Source organism: Euprymna scolopes, chromosome 35 (genome assembly GCF_053919585.1).
Source record: "Euprymna scolopes isolate OS-2025 chromosome 35, ASM5391958v1, whole genome shotgun sequence".
NCBI lineage: Eukaryota > Metazoa > Mollusca > Cephalopoda > Sepiida > Sepiolidae > Euprymna > Euprymna scolopes.
This window is the reverse complement of record NC_136516.1, coordinates 21,275,334-21,292,705: the sequence shown is the minus strand read 5'-3', so window position 1 is coordinate 21,292,705 and position 17,372 is coordinate 21,275,334. Positions and strand designations below refer to the sequence as shown.

The following is a 17,372-nucleotide window of genomic DNA, read 5'->3' as shown; positions in this document are numbered from 1 at the left end:
CTTATATCACACTTGCACATAATATATGAATTAATTAAAAAAATATTTATACAATATTTACAAGAGAGTCATCAAGAGAGAATCACCACTTATCAAGGCCTAAATGCCACTCAAGGATAAGGATTAAGGAATATACGGTGGCAATCAGGCCAACAGCGTAATAATAGTTAGTGGTGGAAATCCGTTACGATTTGATTATTTAAGGAGAATGCTCAACAAGAAGTTGTTTACGTTAGATTTGAAGACGATTGTATTGTAGTCAGCTGGAAAGTAGGCCACCGGACAGAGTTCCACAGGTGGACAGTTCTAAGAAAGAATCATTGTTCATGGAATCTGTGTTTAGATTTAGGCATAGATAGAGAGTGGTAAAAATTGTTGATATTAGTTGTAGTTAAACAAGTGCTTTTATGAACGTTTGGTAACGGGAGGCATAGATTGAAGCTCAGACGAGTATTTGCCATGAAAATAACGATAGGGAATAGAAAATGGTATTACTAACTAGGTTTTAACGCCAAGGTAAGATACGACGAGCTACTCCTGCCTGGATGTGGCCACAGTACTCCATCCTAGGACGTACATGGCTCTTATACAGGTAGATTATTGTATTGACAGTTAGATATTTATTAGGGCGATAGAATGGTCCAACCATTTTTCCGACGATTTTGGGAACCAAGCCGTTTTTCAGCTACTTTAAACTTAACTAATTGAACATGCAACACTTCTGGGTTCTTTATTACTCTTTTACGGTAGTGGCTGGCACTTTTAAAGCCGGCTTTAGTTTCAGAACATCTATTTTGTTGAAAGTAAATACAGCGGAACATATTGGAGTAAACCATGGTTGGCCGTTAGATTTTTGTGGGCATTTCTTGGAGAGTGTGAAGCGATCTATACCGAGAGTTAACAATTCAGTCAGATCTGATACTGTGGAGGACACGTTCTTTTTAAACATGGAACAAAGATGCATTCTTGATATAAATCCATGGAAACTACGCCAGTTAACCGTAGAGTATCAACGTACAGAGATACGTCCGAGGACTTACTACATTTTGTTGGGTTTTTTTATCTAAACTGAGACAGTCAAGTGATCGGAAGATTCCAATGGAGACAGAATAGAGAATGAGCACAGTTATCACCAAGTTGAAAGAACTGCACACCTGTGGAACTCTGTTCCGTCTACCTGCTTCCCACCGGACTACAACTTGGATGTCTTCAAGTCCAATATTAACAAATTCCTAATGAACCGCCCCCTTAAGTAAACACTTCATCAAATCTCCACACTAACGTAATGTACTTACAATAACCCTTATCCCTGAATGGCTTCCGGGCTTTGATAAGTGGTGATCACTGTGTAAAAAAAGAAAAAAAAGGTCTAAGAGACTTGCTTACCCTCTGTTAGCGTTGCGCACAAGGAAGGGTCCATAGACAATATGTGTTCGGTCATAAGAAATAGAGAAATCATGGCAGAACCTACTCTCATCTACTCGGGAATCTTTCTGTCAAACTCGGGAATCTTTCTGTCGAACGCAGCCTTTTCGATGAGTATCCAATTGGAAATATTATTTACGCTTATAGTACAACACCCAACGGCAAGTAGTTCGAGCTTACATTTTTTTTTAATAGTTTAAATACTTAAAAGCAGATAATCAGTATTTTGTGAAAAACAATATATGAAATAATAGTTTTTAAAGACAAATACATTTCTTACTGGATAAAATATCCTAATCTTCATTCTAGACAAATGGAGAATTATTGACAAGATTTATTGGCAGTTTAAGAATACGCTATTTTATTTTTTATATTAATATTTATATAGTTTTTTTTATATTATTAATAGAAATATTTTTTATACAAATATATTTTTATTTTATAAGTAGACATATACTTTAATTTTATTAATACGAATATGTTATTTGTTATATTACTAAAATATTATTTATTTCATTAATAAAATATATTTTTAATATTATTACTAAAATATTTTTATTTTATTAATAAATATCTATTTTATTTTATTAATAAAAAATCTATTTTTATTTAATTGATAAAAAAAATTGTATTGTACTAAAAATATATTTTTAATATTATTACTAGAATATTTTATTTTATATATATTTTTATTTTATTAATAAAAATCTGTTTTTATTTTATTAATAAAAATCTGTTTTTATTTTATTAATAAAAAATCTATTTTTATTTAATTGATATAAAAATTTGTATTTTACTAAAAATATATTTTTATTTTATTAAAAGTATTTTTATTGATAAAATATAATTTTATTTTATTAATAAAAAATATTTTTATTAATAAAATAAAATTATTTATTTATTTTATGAATTAAAATATTTTTATTGCAAGAAAACAAACATATTTTTATTTTATTAATAAGTTTTTGTATAGTATTAATTAAACTAATTATTATTAAAATAAAGATATATTTGTTTTATTGCAATAAAAATATTTTAATTTATAAAATAAATAAATAATTTTATTTTATTAATAAAATAAAATTATATAAAAACAAATGCATTTTTATATTATAGGACAAGGAATTATTTTCCCCGCAGGACTCGGTATGTATAAATTATTTTAATTATATTGAATCTCTTTGCTTTCATATTATTTTTTTATTTTATTTTTTTTTTTCATTTTCACCCCAAACAAGGCACATTGCCACTTTGATGTAGAGGGCTACTATTAGGGACACAGGCTACAGGTGGACTAGGTGGGGAGTTGGGTAGCAAGATGTCGATTCACGTTACACTTGAACTTCTGCGTGTTAGTACAGATGGGGAAGCAGGAACCTGGCAGGGAGTTCCAAAGTCTAGCCGTTCTGGGGAAGAAACTACTGGAGTAGAAGGCTTTCTTACATTTAGGGATCTCTACTGTGAAGGGGTGGGATTGTACTGCTTGTCGGGTTTGTCGGGGGTATTTACGTGGAGAGGGGTACAAGTGCTTGCAGCTCGTCGGAACATACACCGTTAAAGTACTTGTAGAACAGGCAGAGGGATGCTACATTACGTCGATGGGACAGAGGCTGAAGATTGGATGACAGTTCAGGACCTAATAGGTTGGCGACTCTCTTTTGAACTTTGTCTAGGAATGAGAGACTAGTAGCAGATGCACATGCCCAAATATGACAACAATATTCCATACATTGGCGAATGGTGGCCTTATAGAGGTACAGGATACTTTCTGGGGTCAGTAGCTTTCTAGCACGGTAGAGAGAACCTACCTTTTTCGCAGCGGTCCTGGAAATGCTCTCAATGTAATTGTTCCAACTCAGGTTTCCTGTGAACTTTAGGCCGAGGAGTTTAAAAGATGTGCTATTCTTCGAACACTGTTCTCATCTTAAGTGTCTTTTAACAACGTTTCGGTCGATGTAATCTTCGACTTTCTTCGGGTGTATCTTTTTGAACTTGGCTATGTTTCAGTTTAATCTAATTTATATACCTAAAAGGTTTGGGCTTTTTTGTCGTTTTGACATTAAATAGAGAAAGTAGACTTTTAATATCAAGAATTATTAAAAACTACTTTGTAATATACTCAGTCATGGATATGCGAGCGACTACGTGAAGGTTTATTAATTTGCATATACTTTCGAAAAACGAGAGTTAATTAATTACTTATTCATCTTTTATGTTTTCTTATTAAGTCGTTCATTTCATTTCACTATTTCGCTAAATTCTATTTATGCATAGTTTCTGCATTCTGCATAATTGCTTAAAATTTAAGATTGAAACGTTCTAGCACATGGAAATATATATATATATATATATATATATATATATATATATATATATATATATATATATATATATATATATATATATGATGGACTCTCCCGTCGATTTCGACGTATGAGGTTCGGACAACCCATATTTCTAAAACTCATTTACGCTTTTGCCTCTGATGACTTTTTAGTCCAGCAAGGGACTTGCAAGCAAGGGCACAATAGAACATGAATTTGGATTTAATGCTGCAGATATTGGTGCGGCTGCTAGTCGTTTTGCTCTTACTCTGTTTTCTTTCTGTCGTTGCATGTGCGAAGGCACAGAGTTACAAGATCAACAGTCCCCAAACGCATTGATGTGCGGCCTCTTAAATCCAGGGAAAAGAGAACTGAACTCTCCAATAAGCTTGATGAAAACCTTGAGGGTGTTGATGTAACTGATGATGTTGAATCTTCTTGGAAAGCATTGCGAGAAGCAACTCAAGCTGTAGCAGTAGAAGTCCTTGGAATACCGAAAAGAAAACACCAGGATTGGTTTGACGAAAGTGACGATGAAGTTAAAGCACTGATTAACCAAATGCACTCATCTCACAAATGTTGGATTGAGGACAAAAACTCAACAGTGAAGCACACGGCCTACAAAAAGTGTAAAGGTGAGGTACAACGAGCTCTCCGAGCTATGAAAGAACAATGGTGGTACAATAAGGCAATTGCACTGCAGGGAGCTGCTGACAGCAAGAACACGAAAGCCTTCTATGATGGTCTGAAAGAGGTATTTGGTCCTCAGAAAAGTGGTGCTTCCCCATTAAGCACAGCCGATGAAGAGGCATTGCTGACTGATAAATCAGATATTCTCAATCGTTGGAAGGAGCACTTTGAAACTGTCTTAAACACCTCATCTGTCATTGACAGCGATGTCGTGTCCTCTATTCCTCAGAATCCAGATATTCCAGAATTGTCATTGGAATCTGCTTATCAGGAGGTATGGGAATCCATCAAACAAATTGCTTTTGGCAAGTCCCCATCACCAAAAGATCCAATTCCGCCTGAAGTGTACAATATATGATTAATATACGATATTAATGCTTATTTTTTTCTATTTAAAAATCATTAAACCGAACTTTTAAATATACTTTGCATATTCATTTAAATATACTTTGCATATTCATTTAAAAAACGAACCTTCATTAATTACGTATTCATGTTTATGTTTTGTTAGTGGACAACTGCATGAGTTCTATTTATGTATATTTTTTACATTGTGCGTAATTGTGTGGTATTTAAGATGAAAAAGTTGTAACAAACGACTATATATATAAATACACACACACACACACACATATATATATATATATATATATGTATATATATATATGTATGTATATTATACAGATAAAGTTGACTTTCAAACCGACTTCGAAAATGTGAGGTGCCCCCCCACTTGAAACCATACCAAGGACCATAAACGTGGCCGGAAACTTTGTTGTCATTGCACTGGGCACGTCCGTCCCTGTTTTCTGGATTTTCATTTGAGGGTGCTGGCAATGGATCGATTGTCATAACTTGGATCGATAGAAAGCGTGAGTGTACAGCGGCGCATCTTCGATCTCGCTCTTTGAACATTTTGTCACATTCATACATGATAGAAGGCTTTTATCGCTCTGTGGATTTGTACACAATTGGCCAACTAGTAGTTGGTCTGCAACAAAAAAAGAAAACCGGTTTTCTTCAAACGGAAATGGAACCATATCTTTTCCAAGGTGACAATTTTACCGTTCCACCAAACGCATGTTTCGTGGTTATTCTTCATCTTATAGTTTGTGCAAAGTTTCTCGTATTGGCGGTCGCTGGACTTTTTTTTTTTTTTTAGAAGTCACTCCATACAAGGCACAAAGCTAAGGAGGATAATAAAATACTACTTCAAGATCAACCAACGATAAATGTGAGACTAAAATATTCCAACTCAGAAAACGGCAGTTTTTGCACCTTTGTCAGAAACATTACTGTTACTTTGTACAATCGTTTACACACGGGACCCAACACGTTGTATGCAGTCTATGTCGCAAAGAGACTAAGACAAAGAATAACTCGAACTCACTTTTTCGTGTAACAACGACATTTATTTCCGGGTATTTTCCCGAATAAACCGTGATTGTGCTCCTTCGCTCTGACATCTGTCCTCTCGATTGTCGTTTCGAACGTGCTCTCGAACGTGCTTTCAAATGTGCTCTCGAACGTTCTGAACATTATCGTCGGTCTGTGCAAACGCTCTTTATATAGTCTTTTTCTTTGCACCCGGCTCCGGATTTCCATACGCACGTCCGCGCTGTGTTCTATTACAAAGAGTTAAAGGATTCCGATGATAAGATATGTCGATTTTCAAAATGTAGAATATATTTTAGATGCATTGATGGCGTTAGAATACCTTTCATCGTTATCTTTCGCGACGCGAACTGACAACTTGAGTGTGCTAAGTTTGTGACGTGACTGTGCCAAGGGCGATTGGGCTCTCCACTGGGGAGAGGCTGAGACTCCCGAAACACTGGAGAAGCCGGGCAAATGTGATTTCTTTTTATTCTTTAATTATAATTGGTGTGCCCGGGTAATGGCAAAAGACCTTGCTGAGAGAATGATTGAAATTGTGATTTTTTATTGTTATTAAAATCGGCGACAATATCATATTTTTTTGTAAATTGTACTCCAGAAATGAAATGACTCAGAGTTCAAAACTAAGGATGTTCATAGTTTGAGTACAATGCCCGCGACCCTCTGGGTCACGGGAATGACCTTTCGGGGCATGGGAACGCTTGCAGCTCCACAGGTGCATTTCAGGGGGAGAGAACCACCCCTGAGGTGACGTAACTGGATACGATTGGTCCAGGGAAAAACCCAGGCCTCACCCCTCCCTTGAGTATATGAACGGGGCGCAGAGTCGAACCCGGGAGTTGAAGCTGAATTTGGAGTCCAAGTTGTTGAGAGTCTGAGACTGTATTGTAAAAAGTCGCCACACCCTTTCTTCCCGCATCATCCCTACCGCAATACCAAGAGAAATCTACCTTTCGACTCAGTGGAGTCTGTCAAAATCAACAGTGAACTATGGGCAATTGTATATAACTATATATTTGTATATCTTATCTTGAATTTAATCAGTAGAATAGAACACCGAGTTGTTTTTCTTTTGCGTGCATGAAATTGCTTTTCTTCTAGCGCGACAGATCGACGAAGCGGCGACACATCAACCCGATTGCGAAATTAAGATCAACCAAATTGATTTATAGGTCCTGCCACACTAAGACACCTGCGAAGAACGGGTCACAAGTTCAAATCTAGTTTATTCTAGATAAACACTTTTACTGAGGGTGTTAGCAACTTAATATGGGTCTTTCTGTAAGTGTTCACTGTCTTTCGAGAAATATTTACAATTAGAAAGGTATCGAGGAAATCAATGCGAGCAACAAAACCATCTACTTCACTTGGTATCTAATATATAAAAAGCTATATACCTTTCTGTCTGTCTGTCGATCTCTCTGTCTCCATATTTTCAAACTAGCTCTTCCGAGAGTAAAAGTCGTAGAGCGTCGCTACGGGCCTTAAATGATTGAATTTTTTTATGGATCGTTATTTTATGGGCCTTTAACCAGTAAAAATAGTTTTTAAGGGGTCAAAAAGGATCAGATTTGAAATTGATCAGATTTTGTACATTTGTCTTGGTTTATATTTAATTTTTAATTTTTAATGTTTGTTTGTGCAGTGGTAACGCCACAAGCTTTGGATGCTACAGTTTTGCTTTTGGTTTCGATTCTATCTTATGATACCTATATATTTTTTTTACTTTTGAAATCACGACTCTATAATAATATATACGAAATTTGAACAAATTAAAATATCATATTTAAGCGTATTTTACGATCAAGCAAAGTTAGGTGCCCCCCCCCCGCTAGTCTATATCTGTCTGGTCGGAGTTGTGACTCTCTCTCTCTCTCTCTCTCTCTCTCTCTCTCTCTCTCCAGATTTCCCTGTCTTCCATCAACTGCCACAGATCTTAAGGATCACAGTTGGCGTCATGAGCAATTTGCTAGATTTACATGGATTTAGATTGTTCTATGCTCGTACGCCTGTGTTGCGGAGTCCACAGCTATACATTTCTCGTCAGCTCTTAATTGCTCCTCTGACAGTGACCGGCAAAATGTAGTCGTCGCTCTCTGATGGTAGTAGATATGGCAGGTAGGTTGCCACGGAGAGAGATATCGAAATTCGCATCTCAAAAGCATGGTCTGCATCGGATAAGCTGCAGTCAGTATGGACTTCAAGGCTTACTGACAAACTGAAAAGACAGTTATTCAGAGCAATGGTGGAGTCTGTCTTTCTTTACAGTGCTATAACCTAAACACTCACCAAAAGATTAGAAAGAAAGAAAGAAAGAAAGAAAGAAAGACGGCATGTACACTCGTATGCTACGAACAGTGTTAAATATATCTTGGCAAGATCATCCCACTAAGCAGCAACTTTATGGTAACCTACCTGACATTGGTATACATTCGCATATTGGTATCATAGACAAGTCTCTTTACCTTTTAAATAAATTAATGGAATTCTTAAATCAGGTTGACGTGTTTCACATAGTACAGAATTGTAAGCACACAACTCCTCTTTATTTCGCATGTGCTACTTCGCTTTTCACATAAATACGGGCATAAATTTAATAAGATACATTTTTTATGCATTCACCGGAATAAATTGGAAGCAGTGGATTGCATACATAAAATGTATTCACGCGAATAAACTCGTGAAGAAATTGCGAAAATAAAAAATCAAATAATGTCTAAAAATCAAATAGTTTAAAATTAAAACCTTCCAAAAGATAATGACAAAAAAAACAGGAACATTTTTATTTTCTTTGTTTTAATTTGGTATTTTATTTATTCTTGCAGCCTAATAAAAGATATATGCCGCCTGCAATACGAGAAAGGGTAAGTCGAAATATTTTATTTTCGAAGTTCTTGGATTTTCAGCTCAGGGAAAAATACTGACCAAACGGGGTAACTTTTGTTTCCCGTATCTTTACAATGTTTCTCTTTATATTTTATCGTAATAAATAAATTTAACGTTCAAAATAATATTTGAAAACAATATTTATTATTATATTATTACTACGAGCAGTGGAAGATTTTGGTTTAAACAAAATCAAATAAAAAAGATAATTAAAGGAATTCGTTTTTGCATAAAAAATCAGTACAAATTTTTTCGATTTCGATACCGATTCCGATACCCAAAACAGTTCCGATTTTTCCGATTCCTATTTCGGTTACTCGTTCCAGCACTCGTAATTTGTTAAAAATACATCAGGTTGAAGAGAAAGTTCTTGCGGTTTTTAACTTTTAAATTCAGATCAACATATCTCGGCTCATACAAAAATTATTGATCGAAATAAGCACCATCAAAATCAACAAACTTTTGCCAATGCAAGAAATATATATTTATGCCAGTAACATAAAATCTTGCGTTCTGGTGGCGATGAAGCCTCTGAAGGCGTTTTTAATATCGTTTAGATCTTTAAATGATTTCTCACGCAGAATATTGTCGAGATGCTTGAAAAAGTGGTAGTTGGTAGGTGAGAGATCTGGAGAGTATGGCGGATGAGGTACAGTTTCATAGCTCAGAGTCGATTTAGCAACGTGCGGTAGGGCATTGTCGTGGAGGAGAATTGGTCCTTTTCAGCTGATTAATGCCAGGTGTTGTTGTTGAAGTTTCTGATACATTTCATCCATTTGTTGACAGTACTTCACCGTAATCGTCTCGCCTGCATTAAAAAAAAACTGCAATAGAGGAGACTAGTCGCAGACTACTAAACAGTCAGCATGCCATTCTTTTGGTGCAACTCTGACTTCAATCTGACTTCATTCTGACTTCAATCTAACTTCAAGAAGTGTCGTGGGGCTTTGTCAGCGTCTAACCACAGAGCTGAACGTAGCTGGTCGTCGTAAAGAATCCAATTTTCATTGCAAGTCACAACTCGGTCGAGAAACGGGGCGGTCTTGTTGCGTAAAAGAAGGAAAATGGCACTTCATAAAGGCGTTTCTTTTGGGGGGGTTACATGGGGGTCACCACTTATCAAGGCCCGAAGGCTACTCAGGGATAAGGGTTATTGCGTGTACAGTAATCAATGGTTGCGTTTAATTCGTGAGGCACCCGTTCATCGATTTATTTTGTCTTTCCAATCTCTCTCAAGTGGTTGAAAATTGTCGTATACGTTACGTTACGCCTAATTCAGAAGTAAGGTCTCCAACAGTTGTACATGGATTGACTTCAACTAAGATTCTTAATGGATCGTTGTCAGCATCCGATAGCTGATCACTACGCTCATCATCTACAAGATTTTCGTCGCCACCACGAAATTTCTTAAACCACCATTGTGCCTTGCATTCATTAGTGGTTTCTGGGCTAAACGCTTCGTTAATATCGCGAGCTGTTTCAGTAACTTTCAGCCTAGCTTGAATTGAAATAAGAAAATTATGTGAATTTACTTTTTTTTTCCATCTTGTATTCAACGTTCTAGTACGGCACAATCACGTTGACACGCCGGTTCTCGCCAGATCACCGAAGTTAAGCAACGTTTAGTCTTACCAGTACCAGATGGGTGACCATTTGGGAAGGCTAAGCGCTGTATGTACCTTCTGGGAAGGTTGGGCGTGGGGCCAGCACCCTCACCCTGTAAAAAGAACTCCTTGCTACAAAAACATCTACAAAAGTTGTAGATGGCCTATGCCCCTCCAGGGCTATGGATGGATGGGTTCAACGTTCTGAAAAGAAGACATAATTGTTTTTATTGTAATTAAAACGATAAGATAGAGCGATAAAACGCTATTTAAAATCATATATAAAGTAAAGGTATTATAACGAAAACTTATTTGAAAATACATCATTTGAAATCAATATTAAAAAGTTCCGCCAAAACTTTAAATTTAATAATTCTTAATTTGAATGTATTATTGCAGTTTGGTAGAAATAATATTCCGTCCAGAAACCGAGGAAAGGTAAGTCGAAATATTTTATTTTCATACAAAAAATTTTATTCCAAATGCTTTCCTGTTGAAAGAAACACAAACGACAGAGAAGCAGAATAAGAAATCGAACTAGACAGAGAGAGTTTGAGCGTTGGGGGCAGGGATTGTATGGCTCTGTGCGGGGTGAGGAGTAGAATCTAAAAACACGCGCAATCTTTCGACAGGAAAGCATCTGGAATAAAAACTATCCGAAAATATAACCGGATGTTAAAAGTATTTAGGTTGGAAGATAATTAAATTCTACTGTATTGGTATAAGTTTTTTTTTTTTTTTTTTGCTGTTGTTTCTTGCTTTTTACAATTTTCGACTGAATTCAGAGGTTGGAATGCCTCCCCCCCCCACTAAAATGTACTTGGAAAAATCGATTTCATAGCGAGATTTAAGAATGGTTAGCCGAAAAAAAGGTGAAAACAAAACAAATAATCAATGAATAATTGCTACCAAAGGCAATAAATGCTACTTTTTTTTTACTTACATGAATGAGTTTATTTTATGTTTTAAAGTATTTTCAAGCGCTTTTCTTTATTTTTTAATCTAAAATTGCGGGTGTGTGGGTGCGAAATATCTCCAGATTTTCTAGAATTCCCCGCTAGATTGCAAACGAAATCTCCAGATCTAGCAGGAAACCCGCTAAATTGGAAACACTGGTCACGAGACAGGAAGCGGTAATAAATAATTGTCCCTAAATAAAAAAAAATGGCTTATCGGTACAAAGAAAACCACCAATTTTTCATAGAAAAATTAAGTATAATGTTATAATTAAAAAGAAATATATAAAAACCCACATGGATATAGTAAACATATTATACCAAAACGTGGAAGCCATCCGTTCAGTGGTTTTTCAGACTATTAATTGCGAACGAACCAAGAGTTACATTTTTATATGTATAGATTTCGAAGATACACTTCATCTTCAGTATGTATTTCTTTCTTTTTTTTTTGCCATGTTGTTGGAGCATAGAATCAGTAGAAGTCCGTTTGTTGTTTTTACGGTAGTCTTTTTGAAATGTCGGAACAGTGCGTTGGTCACGCGGAATTCACGTTAGGGGTTTGTGTTCTGTTTCTGTTTATTTTGTAATAATGCTGTAATATATATTTTGTAATAATGCTGTAATATATATTTTGTAATAATGCTGTAATATATATTTTGTAATAATGTTTTGGCTTGGAACGTATCTAATACGTATTTATTTTATTGTTGTTTTTTTTGTGTGATTATTGACAATTTATGAGAATTTATTTAATATTTTAACTATTTTAATGGAAACATGTTTTTGATCCTTCAGGGAAAAAGAAGGAAAAGTGTATGCATATATAAATTTACTGTTATTAATTTTTCTTGATATAAGTCGAAACCCAAAATATTTTAATGTGATAGTTTGACAATAAAACACAGCCGCATGTACATGCCGATAATAGGAAGATGTTTTAGGGGGTAGGGTTAGGGTTAGGGTTTTAATATTTCAGTCGAAAGATATTTCAACACGTTTACTTACCCTTTCTGTATTATTATTAGGGCTATGACAACAGCATATTCTTTTCGTGGTTTTGACTCTCGAGTGTGTATCTGTTGATATCTTATATGCTTTTATATAGAGTGATGTGGTTCTCGATTAACTGTGTCGGATATATACTCGAGAGTCAAAACAATGAAAACAAGCTGCTGTTGTCAAAGCCCTATTTATTACAGATTAAAATATTTTCATAATTGCATTAAAGTTATAGAAACGAAAACGGCGTATTTATCTAGTATCTATCTAGTATTTATCTAGTATCTATCTAGTATTTATCTAGTATCTATCTAGTATTTATCTAGTATTTATCTAGTATCTATCTAGTATTTATCTAGTATTTATCTAGTATTTATCTAGCATCTATCTAGTATTTATCTAGTATTTATCTAGTATTTATCTAGTATTTATCTAGTATCTATCTAGTATTTATCTAGTATCTATCTAGTATTTATCTAGTATTTATCTAGCATCTATCTAGTATTTATCTAGTATTTATCTAGTATTTATCTAGTATCTATCTAGTATTTATCTAGTATCTATCTAGTATTTATCTAGTATTTATCTAGTATTTATCTAGCATCTATCTAGTATTTATCTAGTATCTATCTAGTATTTATCTAGTATTTATCTAGTATTTATCTAGTATATATCTAGTATTTATCTAGTATTTATCTAGTATTTATCTAGTATCTATTTAGTATTTATCTAGTATTTATCTAGTATTTATCTAGCATCTATCTAGTATTTATCTAGTATCTATCTAGTATTTATCTAGTATTTATCTAGTATTTATCTAGTATCTATCTAGTATTTATCTATTATTTATCTAGTATTTATCTAGCATCTATCTAGTATTTATCTAGTATCTATCTAGTATTTATCTAGTATTTATCTAGTATTTATCTAGTATTTATCTAGTATCTATCTAGTATTTATCTAGTATTTATCTAGTATTTATCTAGTATTTATCTAGCATCTATCTAGTATTTATCTAGTATCTATCTAGCATCTATCTAGTATCTATCTAGTATTTATCTAGTATCTATCTAGTATTTATCTAGTATTTATCTAGTATCTATCTAGTATTTATCTAGTGTTTATCTAGTATTTATCTAGCATCTATCTAGTATTTATCTAGTATCTATCTAGTATTTATCTAGTATTTATCTAGTATTTATCTAGTATCTATCTAGTATTTATCTAGTATTTATCTAGTATTTATCTAGCATCTATCTAGTATTTATCTAGTATTTATCTAGTATTTACCTAGTATCTATCTAGTATTTATCTAGTATTTATCTAGTATTTATCTAGCATCTATCTAGTATTTATCTAGTATCTATCTAGTATTTATCTAGTATTTATCTAGTATTTATCTAGCATCTATCTAGTATTTATCTAGTATCTATCTAGTATTTATCTAGTATTTATCTAGTATTTATCTAGTATTTATCTAGTATCTATCTAGTATTTATCTAGTATTTATCTAGTATTTATCTAGCATCTATCTAGTATTTATCTAGTATCTATCTAGTATTTATCTAGTATCTATCTAGTATCTATCTAGTATTTATCTAGTATTTATCTAGTATTTATCTAGTATCTATCTAGTATTTATCTAGTATTTATCTAGTATTTATCTAGCATCTATCTAGTATTTATCTAGTATTTATCTAGTATTTATCTAGTATCTATCTAGTATTTATCTAGTATTTATCTAGTATTTATCTAATATTTATCTAGCATCTATCTAGTATTTATCTAGTATCTATCTAGTATTTATCTAGTATTTATCTAGTATCTATCTAGTATTTATCTAGTATTTATCTAGTATTTATCTAGTATTTATCTAGCATCTATCTAGTATTTATCTAGTATCTATCTAGTATTTATCTAGTATTTATCTAGTATTTATCTAGTATTTATCTAGTATCTATCTAGTATTTATCTAGTACTTATCTAGTATTTATCTAGTATCTATCTAGTATCTATCTAGTATTTATCTAGTATTTATCTAGTATTTATCTAGTATTTATCTAGTATTTACCTAGTATCTATCTAGTATTTATCTAGTATTTATCTAGTATTTATCTAGCATCTATCTAGTATTTATCTAGTATCTATCTAGTATTTATCTAGTATTTATCTAGTATTTATCTAGTATTTATCTAGTATCTATCTAGTATTTATCTAGTATTTATCTAGTATTTATCTAGCATCTATCTAGTATTTATCTAGTATCTATCTAGTATTTATCTAGTATTTATCTAGTATTTATCTAGTATTTATCTAGCATCTATCTAGTATTTATCTAGTATCTATCTAGTATCTATCTAGTATTTATCTAGTATTTATCTAGTATTTATCTAGTATCTATCTAGTATTTATCTAGTATTTATCTAGTATTTATCTAGTATTTATCTAGTATCTATCTAGTATTTATCTAGTATTTATCTAGCATCTGTCATTAGAAAGAAGCATTTAAGAATTTCGCTTTCATTTTGACACAACCAAAACTGCAATGAGAACTTCTGTTATTTCCGTCAAGATTGGAAATATTTTTTAAATTTTCACCAGCTATGAGCAAATAGCTCCACTGCCTTCTGGATGCCTTGGGAAAGACAAAACCTAAGGGAGTAAATTCCGACAAAAAAAAAATCCGGGTTGGTGTTTCGATAGGCGGATGATGAAGCATCGCAACATCTTTGTCTGCAACGCCGAAAGGAGGATCCTAGTAACTGGACAAACCTAGGTCTCCTAAAATTTTAATTCAAGCCATTATATATAAAAAAAAAATATATTTATAAAATCAACAGTAGGTTCTCTAAAGTGCAATATAAACTACAATGTATTGTGAACTAAGTTACTGCGGGGAGGATTGAAAAACTGGCAATTTTACTGATTTCGATGATAATAAAATATGGGTTGGTTGGTTGGTTGGTTGGTTTGTTGTTTTTGTTTTACGGCATATCAACCCTTTTCAGGTTATTTAATGGCGAATCCAGTTATTTTGAAGAAATTTAAAAAAAAAAAAAATATATATATATATATATATATATATATATATATATATATATATATATATATACTAGCATTACAGCCCGGCGTTGTCCGGGTGTTTTGGATGTGTATGTTGAGCAAAAAAAAAAAAAGTGGTAGTAGGAAGGCAGGCTCGAACCCGTACCGCAAAGGAGGAAAAGAACGGGGTAAAACCTAACGTTTATGCTGTCACGACCACCGCCAAACCGGAAGTGACATTTTTTTTAAAGTAAGGCTAGACAATCTAAAGGAGAGAATAACTTTCAAAAATATCGGCGAAAAAAGTGACCCCCACCCTGGAGAAAAGTGCCTAGTTGAAGGGGAAGATATTAATGTTTTTAGCCAATTTTTCGATATTTTTCGTATGAACGGTCGAACTTTAAAACGATACTGATCTTGGTAAAATCCGTCGCCTCTATTGAAAGTTTAAACAGACATACATATATACATTTATATATTGGTAACTAAAATCTTCGGCCCAAACTGATGAAAAAGCTTGCCTTATCTCTGAATAACATTTATCTAAAATTTCAAATATTTAGACCAGAAATTTTCTGAGTAATTTGGAAGAGACCGCAGAGGTCAATTTTTTTTAACTTTGACCCCTATTATGACCCCTTAAAATTTATTGCTTTGGGCTCAAACCAAGTTATTAAGTTAGATCCATGTCCCAGGAACCTATATCAAAGTTTCAAGTGCGTAGACCCAAAATTGTCGGAGGAGTTTGGTAGAGTTCTCAAAGATCAAATCGTTGAACTTTGACCCCTTAATCGCCAAATTTCTGGCCAAAAGCCGATCATATCGATTTTCCCAAATCTCAGTACCCTGTATATCAAATTTCGAGTCTGTAGACTAAAAATTGACAGAGTTATTGCGTAGGGAAATGTACACAGACACACAGACACGTTCACTTATATATATATATATATATATATATATACATATATATATATATATATATATATATATATACATATATATATATATATATATATATATATATATATATATATATATATATATATATATATATCTTTTCAAGTCAGTTACTATTTAACCCATAGTTGGGACCCTAACAGGTACTACGACTCCGGGTCAGAGTGGATCTGGGAGCAATGGCAATTAAAGGGGTGCTCCACACTCCCCAAAGCCCGCAAGCTGGGGTCTCACCGTCGGATATAGTGTAAAGTCATATCCAGGACCGAATAAAATATGGAAGGGTGAAACATCTGTTGGTCATCTTTTATTCCTGAGCAACGTCGTGTCTCCCTGCAAGTATTTAAATATTTTCATGGTTTTATTAAAATTATCGTCAGGAAAACGCGTACCTATTCTGCATGTGTCATTGAAGACAAAACCTTTTAATGAGAGTTCCAGTTTTTCTCAATACATATTTTAATGCAAATATTTTCTGATATTTCAGGCTCAAGGAAGCAGTAAAAAGGTGTGTATATATAATTTAACTTAAATTCAATTCTATTGATATAAACTGAAATGCTACTTATTCCCATTCTGAATAAAATACGATACATAAATTCAGTAAGTAATGCTGTGGTCCCAAAAATGCTTACCTATTTTTTCAGAAAAATAGTGGATCATAAAATTGAAGCGTAAACTGTTAGTTAATTATTTGCACTTTACTACGTCAAAAAACTGTACAACTATGCCTGTCGACTAACACCCTTTTACCCTTAACCTATGTGTCGTGATTATTTTTTATTTTTCTTATAATTGTGTTTTAAACTAACGTGCACAAGTTTTCTTATATCCTATTAAAGTGAGAATGTGTGTGAGGACATTTCTCAACCTACATACTCAATAAATTTATAATCTACAGGCTTGAAATTTGGTATATAGGTGATTCAGGCATGTGGAAAACTTTCTAACCCCTTTTCATCCGGAAAAATAGCTTATAAGAAGTCAAAATTGAAAAATTGGTACTGGATTTTTATCTGTTTTCAACTTGAACAACGTTCACGGTCGTGAAACTTCCTTCTGTGAAATATGAGTTAGTTTGAAAACAA

General features: G+C 33.3%; 1 long non-coding RNA gene across 1 annotated transcript; it reads left to right on the top strand.

The window, feature by feature from the left end:
- The first annotated feature begins 2,540 nt into the window (after window positions 1-2,540).
- LOC145259609 (uncharacterized) lies at window positions 2,541-16,793 on the top strand. The gene is made up of 4 exons (XR_013864171.1): window positions 2,541-2,571; window positions 8,663-8,701; window positions 10,727-10,765; window positions 16,772-16,793. It is a non-coding gene; the product is annotated as an uncharacterized LOC145259609 (long non-coding RNA).
- The last annotated feature ends 579 nt before the right edge of the window (window positions 16,794-17,372 follow it).